This window comes from Phalacrocorax carbo, chromosome 5 (assembly GCF_963921805.1).
Source record: "Phalacrocorax carbo chromosome 5, bPhaCar2.1, whole genome shotgun sequence".
NCBI classification, from domain to species: domain Eukaryota; kingdom Metazoa; phylum Chordata; class Aves; order Suliformes; family Phalacrocoracidae; genus Phalacrocorax; species Phalacrocorax carbo.
In genome coordinates this window covers 28,315,794-28,327,703 of record NC_087517.1, presented here as the reverse complement: position 1 = coordinate 28,327,703, position 11,910 = coordinate 28,315,794, and positions in this window count along the sequence as shown.

Genomic DNA, 11,910 nt, shown 5'->3' with positions numbered 1-11,910 from the left:
CGCGCCGCTCCCCGCCCCGCCCCGCCGGGGCACCCCGGCCCAGCCCGCCCCCTTCGGCGGCCGGGCCCGCCCTCGGCAGCCTGCGCTGTCGCCGCCCGGCGGCGGGGCTGGGTGGTCTCGGCACCACGGCGGGGCCGGGGGCAACCGTTACGCGGGAGAGCCCGCCGCCTCCCCAGGGAGCCCCGCTGGGCCGAGGGGGCTGAGGACAAAGGGGTGGAAGCGGCGGGGCGGAGGAGGAGAGCGGCGCGGCGCGGCTGGTGAGAAGGGCCCGCCACAGGCGCTGCGGGCCGTGCCCTCACCTGTGCCCTGAGCCCAGGCCCGCGTCGGGAGATGCCGCACAGGTCTCTACAGATAAAAGACAGCGAAGGGGTCCGTTTCCTCCTCAGGGCGTTACTGTGCAGCTCGGGGAGCTGCCCTTGGCGAGGCTGCCGGTGCAGAGAGGCTCCCGAGGGCGGGCGGGCGGGCGGGCGGACCGTGGTGGTCTGCCCGCAGCCGGTCACTTACCTCTCCTGACACACGTCCACGGTGGCGTAATTGTCTGAAAACTAGCAGGCCTGAGACATTGGCAGAGGCTTCCCGCTGGGCAGAGGACTACTGTGCTTGCTGCCGGTTGTTATTATTTGTGGAGAGAAAACGTATTTGCCTTTATGAACAAGGCCTGGAAAGCAGGTTCTCAAATACATTGCAAGAAACCTTTGCAAGAATTGTCTCTTTTAAAGATAATTCTGGATATTGTTGCGATGCCTGTAATCCAGAATGTTTTGCAGTTTGCCCCTCCATGCATTTGTTTTGTTTGAAGTTATGTCAAACAGTCTTATGGTTCACTCTCTTAACATACTTTGCTTACATTGACAAAACCAAACGTGAGTTAGATACTTCAGCCGATGTCAAACTGACACAGAAGCTCCTAAGGCTCATTGAAAGCAAATTGATTCATCCTTCTTGTGTTTGCTTCTCAGTCTTTGCTATCTGAACAAACATTTCCATTGTGAAGCATTAGGGGAAAAAATCTGTTTAGTCAACAAAGACAAAACTATTATACTCCAGTAAAGTGTACCTGAGAAAGTAGTTAATAATTTTCATGTTATTACTTATTTATGGAAATGAAAACATCTGTTCAATGGTGAAAAATATCTGCTGAAACGTTTATATTTCCTTTCTAATGGTTATGTGACAAAGTAGGTTAGTGGATGGTTCCTTCGTTCTTAATTTTCAATTTTCAGAATTTAAATGAGACTTCTTACAGAAGGACTCACTTGTTGCAACATTTATCTCTTTATGTGCGTATTCAGAGACTTGGGATCTTCCAGGTGGGGTGGGGATATTGTCTTGCAATCGCTAAGAGTTCATTTAGTGCACAGTGATACATAAAGTTTCTCAGGAGTGTTAAGGAAATAATGCATGCTAAAACATATTTAAATGTGTCAGTCCTAAGCTAGTTTAGTGTAACTAACTGTCAAGTATTTCTTCCTTTTTTTCAGCCCAAACTTCCCTTAGAGGAATATAAGCAACTGCTAGGTAAGCAAAATCAGTTCTCTCTCTGAGCTCATACGTAGCTAGAAGGCAATGCACAATGTGTTGTGGAAAAGTGTAAAAGATCTATTGTTTAGCTAGAGGAAGTTGCTCTGGGGGAGATTCCGATTGGACACAAGAGGAAAATTTTTCACAGTGAGGACAGTCAACCACTGGAATAATCTCCCCAGGAAAGCGGTTGACTCGGCCACATTGGACACCTTCAAGAGTTGTCTGGACAGGGCGCTGGGCCATCTTGTCTAGCCTGCGCTCTTCCTAGAAAGGTTGGACTAGATGATCCCTGAGGTTCCTTCCAACCTGTGATTTTGTGTGAATGCAAGACTAGGTATTTCTTCAGTCATGATTAAAACTTTAATAACAACTTTAACTTAATTTAATGTTATGTTTTTGAAAACAGTGCATGTCTATAAATATTCTCTAAAGTATTTGCTTTAATTCGTAATGGTGGTGAGTTCCGTGAGTTATTCTGCTGTTCTTTTTGTCAGTGGTTTTGAATGCCTAATTGGAGTGTTAAAGGAGATGGGGAGCAGACACTCATATAGTCTTAAGGATTCTGATCACTCTAACAGCTAACTATCCTAGTTTTATCTTATTACTGCAATTTTTTTCCAAGTTCATGTTATGATTTACTCAATAAAATGCTTCAGGGATTTTTTGTTTTATTTTTCTTTCCAATTGCTATTTTTAATCGAAATACCTGTCTGCATGTCTAGATGGAAAAATAAGGTAATTTATCTTTCTACACTGTACTGGTCATATATAAAGAACTGTGCTGTGACATAGCTGCATTTCATTGATTAAGGAATATCTATTGATGTTTTGGTTTGTTCCCCTGCTCATTGGTGTGGCCTTGTGTTGGGTCAAGAGGAGCAGGTGAGGCCCCCAAAGTTTTGTGGAATTCTGAGCTGCAGAGAGCTGAACAAATGCCTGCAAAAGAACCAGGAAAAGCTGCTGTTGCTTAAAATATGCAACATGCCCTAATGCTAGAGCTTTTGGTTTACCTGGAGGGTGTAATTAATTGCAACTCTAATGACTTTACATGACTTAAAAGTCACTTTAAAGCAACTTCATGCTTCACTTTGTGAGAGGCATTTGTCATCTGCTTACATAAGGATCATACTGAAGGGTAACTGAACAGGGCCATTTCTGCACACAACGAATCATGTCACCTTTTCTCGCTAATTTGAACTATAAGCCACAAGAACAGAATGAATTTCATTCTAATCTAAGGTTGTCTTTAGTGGTCACTCAGTTAAAGAAGTCCCTGGTTCAGTAGTTATGTTGTTGTTTTGTCTATTTCTACCTTTTACTATGTTTGTTTTGAATCAGCTTTAACAAGTCATGGCAACACCCATAAATAATTTGAAAACCTTCCTTTTGCTGGAGCTACCACATCAAATTTGCACTCGGTAAAGATTTTTATGAAAACTTTACCCGCTATGCTCAATCTTTTCTTTGCATCCTTTTTTTTCCAGCCATGTGACACTGGCTTTGTGGAACTATGTAACCTGATTTTATTTTTCCTGGGTAACCTGGGGACAGCATACCATTTCCCAGTTGTCTGTCTTTCACTACATGAATTCTAAGTAATTTCTTTAAACCTCCTTCAATATAATCTATCTCAGGTATTTCACACTCATCAGTAGTTATATCTTACTATCATAGTAACATCCATACCTATATCTTGTTTGGTGTTAGTTTTAAAATCTTAATAAAATAAATTCCATCTTATTTTTCTTGTTTCACTGTTTTGTTTTTGTAAAGGGGGTAGGAAGGGAAAATCTAAAATATTGGCTTTTAAATTAGGACTATTTAATGTAAAGGAACTCAGTAGAATTCTGAAAATATGTTACTATTATTATGAAGAAGAAATAGGAAAGAGGTGGACAATTAGATTTCTCACATGTATTAGAAAATAGAAACAAGGTTGGGAAGTTAGTATTGGAATAGAATATTTTAATTAATTTTCTGGTTAATATGGTGCATACATAAAATTACTTTGTAATTTAAATTTAGAAAGCCAATGGGAAAGAATGCCATCAAATATCATTTTACAGAACATATAAAAAGTTTAATTAAGCAGTAAAGCCATGTAAAGTATCTGCTTCTGTTTAAACAGTCAAGATGTTACAGAGCCATTTCTTGTAATTTAAAACAACTATGCATTTTTGATTGCTTTAAAATTAGCATTCACCTTTCCTAAGGACTTACTTTTTTTTGGGCAGTGAAATATGCAATAATTGTTAATGAAGAGGATTTTGAGCACAAATTCTGTTAATTTTAACACATTTTGAACTTTAACTTATTTATTTTTGTCATTTAAGGTTTTTGTTCTTACTAGCCGTTTAAAGAAGATCAAAAGCTAAAGGAGACTGTGACAGTTTGAAGGTTTCTGTATGATGCGTGGTGGGTAGTTTAGGAGGAACTGGGTTTTATTTTTTCACATTAATCAGCTGGGCCTTTTCCAGCAAACTATTTCATCGATGCTTAGTAGCTGAAAGTGTCATAGGATACAACTCTTTCAGGCCACAGTGTTCTGCAAACTAATTCCTGTTGCAGACTGCTAAAGAACCAACATGAACTCATGTTATGTGGAGCTGTCAGGAGAAGGGGTGTGAGCAGAAAGGAGAGGTCTCTTTGGTCATTCCCTGTGGCAGAATTCCTGGGGGAGCATTGCACAAATGAAAGCCACCTGCCAAATCTAAACTAAACCCTTTGACTATATTTTTCAAGTGTATTTGGAGGTTCTCTGATGCAATGAAAAGCTGTTTGCAAGGTGCTTGCCAGAAAAACAGTTTTTGACAGTTTAGAAAAGATGAGGAGATAAAATGAGGTATGACTGTGGGGGCAGAAGTTTCCTGTAACGTATACTTAACAGTTTAAGGGTTTCTTTACAGACCTTGAACGCAAAAATGTACTTTCTGTCTGACTTGGTCTGCCAGTGGTTGATCTTTTGAATTCCTGATTGTGGTGTTATAAAGTGTTTTTTCCCTTGTACATTCCAGGGATTTGCACCTCATTTTGTTTCCTAATGGCCTCCTAGAAATCTTTACACCTGTTTTAATGCAGAGTTTAATATATACAGACATAATTATTAGAACTTGAAGTGTTAACACTAATTCTTTTGTAAGTCTAAATAGGATAAATGGTTTTGTAGAAATATGCACTGAGTTACAATATTTTATAGGATTTTCAGACATCTTAGGTGAAGAGACGTTCAGAGATTGCTTCACTACAGTCCACTAAAAGGTTAAAAACTTTGATGGATTTGATTCCAAAACTCCTGTCTTTCCCTGCTCCGTCATGACTTAACAGTTTTTCCTAATTCAGTAATAAAGGACAAGGGTGACTAAGTTGTATACAATGCATCCATAAACTTGACTGGGTCTTAAAGAGCTCCAAAACTCCTGAAGTGAGACTTCGCATATGGGGGTGCATGCAAACTGCCGCAGTGTAGCAGATGGTGGAGTTGTCTGAGTGTTTCAACATTTGATGTTTTAAATATTGATGATTCTGTTCCTGGTATCCTTGGAGTTTTTATTAAAGAGGGCAAAAGAATAACAACAATGGTGCGGCTCTTCAGAAGTCTAAAACCAAAGCAGAAACCTTCAGAAATGATGATGGATGTGTCACTTTGGAGAGAATAGCAGTGGCAGTCATCTGTCAATGTTAAAAACAAAAAAAAGAGCAAACAAATGGAAGCCGTTCTTAATGTTCACAATGTCAAGAGTCAATATGCAAGATGGGTTTGCTTCTTCTCATTTGTCATTTAAACTTCCTTTTGGGGGTTTCAGATTTTTAGCATCCTACTCTAATTCTGCAGATTTACTGCCAGTTAGCATGCTGCACTAGCCCCTTTTCAGCAATTCTGAGCTGTCTGGCACTGTTCGGAAACCAAACAAAGCATTCTTATTGCAGTACTAAGATTTCCTGTCTTCACAAACCACATACTATGGCTATGGCCCATGAACAGCAAGTCAAATTGTTCGAGTTTAAGCTGACGATAGGAATTAGGATGAAATGAGACAAGTCCATATTTGTTGTACTTCTTTGCTTACCTGTGCAGCTTACTCATTCCTCAGCATTAGGTCTGCTAGTGTGTGTGTGTTTGTGTGTGTGCAGCTGAATGATTTGCTCCAGGCTGAAGCCCAGGTTTTCTGATCTCCATTCATGTGTTTATGCCTGGGTGCTGTGCTCTTTAGAGAGTTCAGTTATTCCCTGTAGAACCTTTAGTCCAAATTTAGCTACTTGGACTAGGAAAAGCTCAACTCACAGGAAGTAGAGACAAAAGATAAAAAGGAGAAAGGAGAGTCAGTGGTGAGGCAAATTGGGTTGGAGGAGGCAGGCTTGGATGTTTTTAGGTTGGAGTACATCAAATCATGCTTGTTGAAGGCAGTGAAAGTGACTGCTGGGGTCATATTGGGTTAGTTATTTAAAGATTAATATTTTTCATATTAATGGCTTAGGTTGTGGTCTTTTACACTCACTGATGAACACTTATTCACAAAAATAGTTTCTTTGACATCATTAGTGTTATTCTTGTAAATGCTCTTCAGAGCAAGGGGTTTGTGATGAGGCTGAATTGTGCTATTTATGTGGGGTACCTCCCTTCGTCAATATAGAAGTCTGTCACAATTACGTTCTACTTGTCTTTGTGCCTCAGCATTTCCTCATGGTTGTTGCATTTCTTCTAACCTGAACTGTAACATGCAGTATGTAGTGGAAACCATACATCTTCAACAAATCTCTACATATTCTCATACACAGTAGGAGCAACCTGTGTGGCAGCTTGCTTGCAGACTAGAAACAAAACTGTTCTGTTGTCACTGAGACTGAAAATTATTCTCCCTTGGGGCACATAGGTCATTCCTTTGGTTTTATTTAGTATTTTTTCACTGAAGGATGGAACAGGTGTTTGACTAGTATTGTTTGCAGTGATGTTGCTGCCCCTTCCACTTTGCAAACAGATGAAGGTTTATTCATTATGTACATGTTCTAGAATAACTGGAACATCAAATTGCCTACACTCCTGTGCTGTATTAACATGGCCTCTTCTACCTATATTGTAGCTGTCTTAACATACAATGGGGTTTTTATGTTAGGTATCATGCGCAATTTGATTTGTGAAGACGGCATTATGAGAAGAAGCATTCATTTCCACTGGTATTACATATATCATTGTTTATACATCTGTCTGCACAGGGTGGTGCAATTTACCCCTTTGAGATAGCATGGAGAATTTAAAATTGATTTATTTGCATTGTCCATTTATTTACTTTGTATTTATAATTTCTGATGAAAATGTTTAAAAAGCCTGATGGATAAACCCAATATATTATTTAAAACTTCTTGTGATTCACATTCAGATATCCTTAATGAGCCTGAGGAATGATAGCCAACTAAACTTGGCTCTTTAATTTGAAACTGATGGTAATGTAATTATTTATATATATATTCCTTTAGAATTGTTCCCTGTGCTCCTGTTAAAATTCATGATCCATAAATAGATTCCTAATTTGTGCTCTGAATCGTCATGTAGTTTTAACTTCTATGCTGAAATTGTAACAAAGTGAAGATTTCTAATAAACACTAGCTTTTTAAAGCATCTATCATTTAATTCAGTTTGCACTTGAGACTCTTGCAATAAATATATGTGCTAAAAGTCAAAATACAGAGAGTTTTAAATGCCCATTCTGTTGCTGGGCTGGATCCTGAACAGAGAACTGCTTTCCCTGTGGTGTGAACTGGTGTAGTTTTGTTGAACTCACTGGGAATTGTCAGTGTCCTCTTCACAACTCTGGAAATCTGAGCTTATTTCAATGTCTTTACCAAGTGGTATTTGAATTAAGAAAAAAAACTCTTATGTTTGATTTTTAACTTTGTCCTCAGTTTATGTTTAAGGTGAAAGGTTGTAATGATATGTGATTTCTTATAGGGAAATTACAAGGATATTGGTAGGGCTATTACAAAATAAATACTTCTCTAAGTAAGAGGAAGCTGTTTAGCACACATGGTGTCGGTCGGTAGGTACTTTGCATTCATGTGCATTTGTTGTTTTTTTTTAAAAAGACCCATGGTTGCACTGAAGTGTTCTACACTTAAAAAAAAAAGGGGCATTTGCAGAAGTCTGTACAATTGAGGTAGAAGATTTAACAGCTGTAGAAATGCCATAATGTATTAACAGGATCCAAGAATTTGTCAGAATATGGTGGAAGCCAAAGCTACTGTGATTCATTTTTGTAATGTAAACTAGCATTCATACATAGATTGCAAATCAACATGCTTCAACCCTGACTGTCTTTGATATTTATTGTAAATATGTAAGCAATTTTTAACTGCTTGGCATCTGTTCAAAAATGCGATATTTACTAAGAGCTTTGTAGTTGCTTTTAGAGTAAACAACTTTAACACCAGTATCCAACCACTGCCATAGTTGAAGCTGTGCCTCATGGCTGTGCTTGGGGGTGGCAGGCGTGGGTAGGCATGGGCCAGCACTCAAGCAGCTCAGTCCTGCCCTGGAACAGGGGCACAGCTGAGATGTGGGCAGACCCAGTTTTGTTGGAGAAGGGCATTGCCAGTGTGTGTGGCCTTGTGGTGGGACCTGGGCCTGCTGGTGGGGTGCCCAGGTCCCACCTTGGGCTGGGTCCCACCTGGACCTGCTTCCCTACTACTGTCCGGGCTGCCACTGGTAAAGCCAAGGATGTTTGACTGCAGGCACGTGTCTGAAATGGACTGCAGCACAGAGGAGCTGCGCTCATGCAATTGTGCTGATCTCAGTGGCAGGATGGATTAGCAGTAGTAGTGTTACAAAGAACGCTAGATCGGGAGCTACCAGGCTCAGCTGAAAGGGATGTTTATAACTGTTGCCTCCCAGGAAGGGAGAAAACATGGTGCTCATCTCAGCTAGGATGCAGCAGTTTAATGCTCAGATCCCTCTGACTCCATCCCATATACCTTAAATCAGAGCCATCAGAAGTGTGCTGCCTTGGTTTTAGGCTAGCAATATTAAATGCCTGGCCTCAGCTCAGCACAGGACTAGCTGCAATAAGAGCTTGGAGTCATCAAGTTACCCTGCTGGAGGTAGGGTGGTGGGTTGGCTGCTGTGACTGCTGATTTCCTAAGGAAATCGGTAGACAAGTGGTTTAGAGTAACTTCTTAATTAATTCATATTTGAACATATTTTTTGTAGGATGTTATCATAAAATTATTTTAATCACAGACTAAATGTTACTAGGCTTTCTGATAGTGTATTGTGGGATGCAGTATACTCAGGTTTTGGGATGAACATTGACTGAAACCTTTTTAAATAAAATATCATAGAATCATAGAATAGTTTGGGTTGGAAGCGACCCTTAAAGGTCATCTAGTCCAATGCTTCTGCAATGAGCAGGGACATTTTCAAGTAGATCAGGTTGCTCGGAGTCCCCTCCAACCTGACCTTAAATGTTTCCAGGGATGGGACATCTACCACCTCTCTGAGCCAGCATTTCACAACTCATAAAAAATTTCTTCCTTGTATCTAGTCTGAATCTGCCTTCTTTTAGTTTCAAACCATTACCCTTTGTCCTATCACAACAGGCCCTGCTAAAAAGTTTGTCCCCATCTTTCTTATAAGCCCCCTTTGAATACTGAAAGGCTGCAATAAGGTCTCCCTGGAGCCTTCTTTTCTCCAGGCTGATGGAGAAAAAATGGAGCTACCAAAAGGGGTTCTCCATGAAGGAACTTACATTGACAGTGATTCATTCCTTTGATTATTTTTCAAAAACTTACCTTCCAAGCATGTTAAAAAACTGCAAAAACCCATCTTTTACCCAGCTTGTGGGGAGCTGTAGGACCTGTGAAAGAAGAAAGCAAGCTAATATGAATTCAAGGCAGAGTGAGCTTTGTAGAAGATCCTGAATTAATTTTGTGTTTGAAAACTTATATGATGTTGTATGTACTATTTGATAATCCTTTCCAACCCATAGTAACAGATGCTAGCTTGTTTTATTAATAGGTAAAACTAGAAGGAAGTCTTAACTGCATTAGTAATGAAAATTCGTGTGATGTAATTACACATGTAATTTTGCACTGAAGCATAAAGACAGGAAAATATGACATAATGCATTTATTTCTGTTTGTCTTGGTGCTTGCTCATCAGTATAAGGTAATTTTAAAAAATAAGAAACTTTTCTAGAATACTGCTCTCCAAGCCTGTAGTCTATTAACTGACAGAACTCTGGCATATGGGTATCAAAAGCTAAAAGACTGCACGATGCCATTCAACATATTCTTCTTTTAAGCAGTGCCACTGTTTTTTAAGAGATTGTACAGACAATTTTCTGTGCTCAGCCTAAGAATTTAAAGAAGAGTGAGACAGTCAAGGCATCAGACTCTTTACTGGTTATACCTTTTCCTTGCCAGACTCTGCGGAGGATGACTATGATGTCAGCCCTGGCAATGCACCTGGTACATTGCAAGGGAAAAATGTAAGTTAATTGATAATCTGCAGTGGTGGTGGTGGGGGGGAAGTCTGAAAACTATTCTTAACTGTTCTGAAGAAAGCTTAATAGCATCTTAATCTAGTGATGTGCTAACTGGAGTTTGTTTGTTTAGGGTTTTTTCTGAGTTTTTTTTTTTGAAGTATAATATGAGACTTAGGTCTAGAACTCTAGATTGAAACAAGAGTGTGAATCCTAGCATTAGGAAGTAAGAAAAGTATTTATGATTTGTTGTATCTATGTCAATGACAGATTTTAATCCACGTTTATTTTGGTTGTAATTTATATATGTGCAGCTGTGTTAATTACATAATTGTAATAATCAGATTTATGAGGAAGTAATAATCTCATCATTTTACAAGAGGCTGTCACATCTACAATATATTATATTTTCCTGAAGGCAAAGTTTTGTGTTTTCTTTCCCAATGAATGGGAAACAAAAGAACATAAAAACATAAGGCTGAAAAGGTGCTAGAGTCACATTGGGATTTTATACATTCAAAAGGGTTTTTTTTCAGTTGTTTGTTTCTTTTGTTTTACCAGTTTGTAGAAAATGAAATGTAACATCTTATTGTTGTAAAATTGTTGTATTCCTTGCCCCTAGGATTCATCACTGCCGCCTGTATTAGGTGGAGAAAAAGATACTATATATTTGCATGGAGCTCATGGAATTGCGTCAGGGACTATATGCTGAGATTCACGATGCGATTTCCCTTTGGTTAGGGAAGAAAAATATGTGATGCCAATCTTCTTCCTGGTTCAGCCTACTCCCCCATCTATGCTGCTTCAGCTCTGCTTCCTCATGTATTTGGTGGGGGAGGGAAGACACAGCACAGTCTCACTCTGTCACTCACCATCTCCCGTCCACATTTGCTGTCTTCTGGTTAGAAGACAAGAATATGTCTTCCATGAGTGTGGGTTATAATAAGATTTTCGCTAGTTGATGGCAAAAGATGTCCACCCACACTTTTTATGCCCTTCTCTAGTTACTGCGGAGCTAATAATCTGCTTGCATGTTCTCATGCTCATGCCAGTAGGAAAGCATCAACTGAACTGAATCAAAAAAGATAAAATTCCAAGTTGTAGTGAGTTCTACTTGAATTACTGAAACAACTTTAAGAGGTGTTCAAGGGGAAAGGGATGTTTTTACATATACATAATGCATTATTTAAAGAGATATGTATATATTTATAGAGAGATGATTCCACCTCTAAGCTTAGCTTCAGGTTTTTGAAATATCTCAAAATTCATTTCGATCTTGTGATAGATACATGGAAGAGCAAAATTTACTGCACTGCATTAAGAATTTAATTGATCTCTACAAATACATAAACCTATTTAACTGGGCATGTCAAGGTCTTCTTTCGCTAGGGTATCTCAGAACTTTTTTTTGGAAGAGGATTAAGTAGGATGTTGGCGCATATAAATGACCTATGAAACCTTTTATAATTCAAAGTTTGTATCAGAGATAAGACTCTAGAGGGAGCCCATCTCACAGTTTTCCGCATTGAGAGAAATGGCTTTACAAAGATGATAAAACTATTTCTATTAATAAGTAATTTAAAGTAAAATCTCTTCTGGCTCTGAGATACAAAAGAAAATATCAGTGCTATAGACACTTATTTGCAAACATCTTTAGAAATTTCTCAATTCTTAAAGTCAATTCTACCTTGCCATTATCTGTATTTTTTTAATACTACAAAAGGTATACAATGGAGGAATTTTCAATCTTGTGCTTACATAATAAAAGGCAATTTATGACCTTTCTCTTTTAAAGACCTCTCAAGACCCTGTGAGTTCACTAACACGGGGGAAAGGTTTGAGTATATGCATTTTGAGGCAATCTGCTTGTTCAGGCAGTGTAGAAACATGAGGTTTTTGAGGAGAGGGTCAGAAT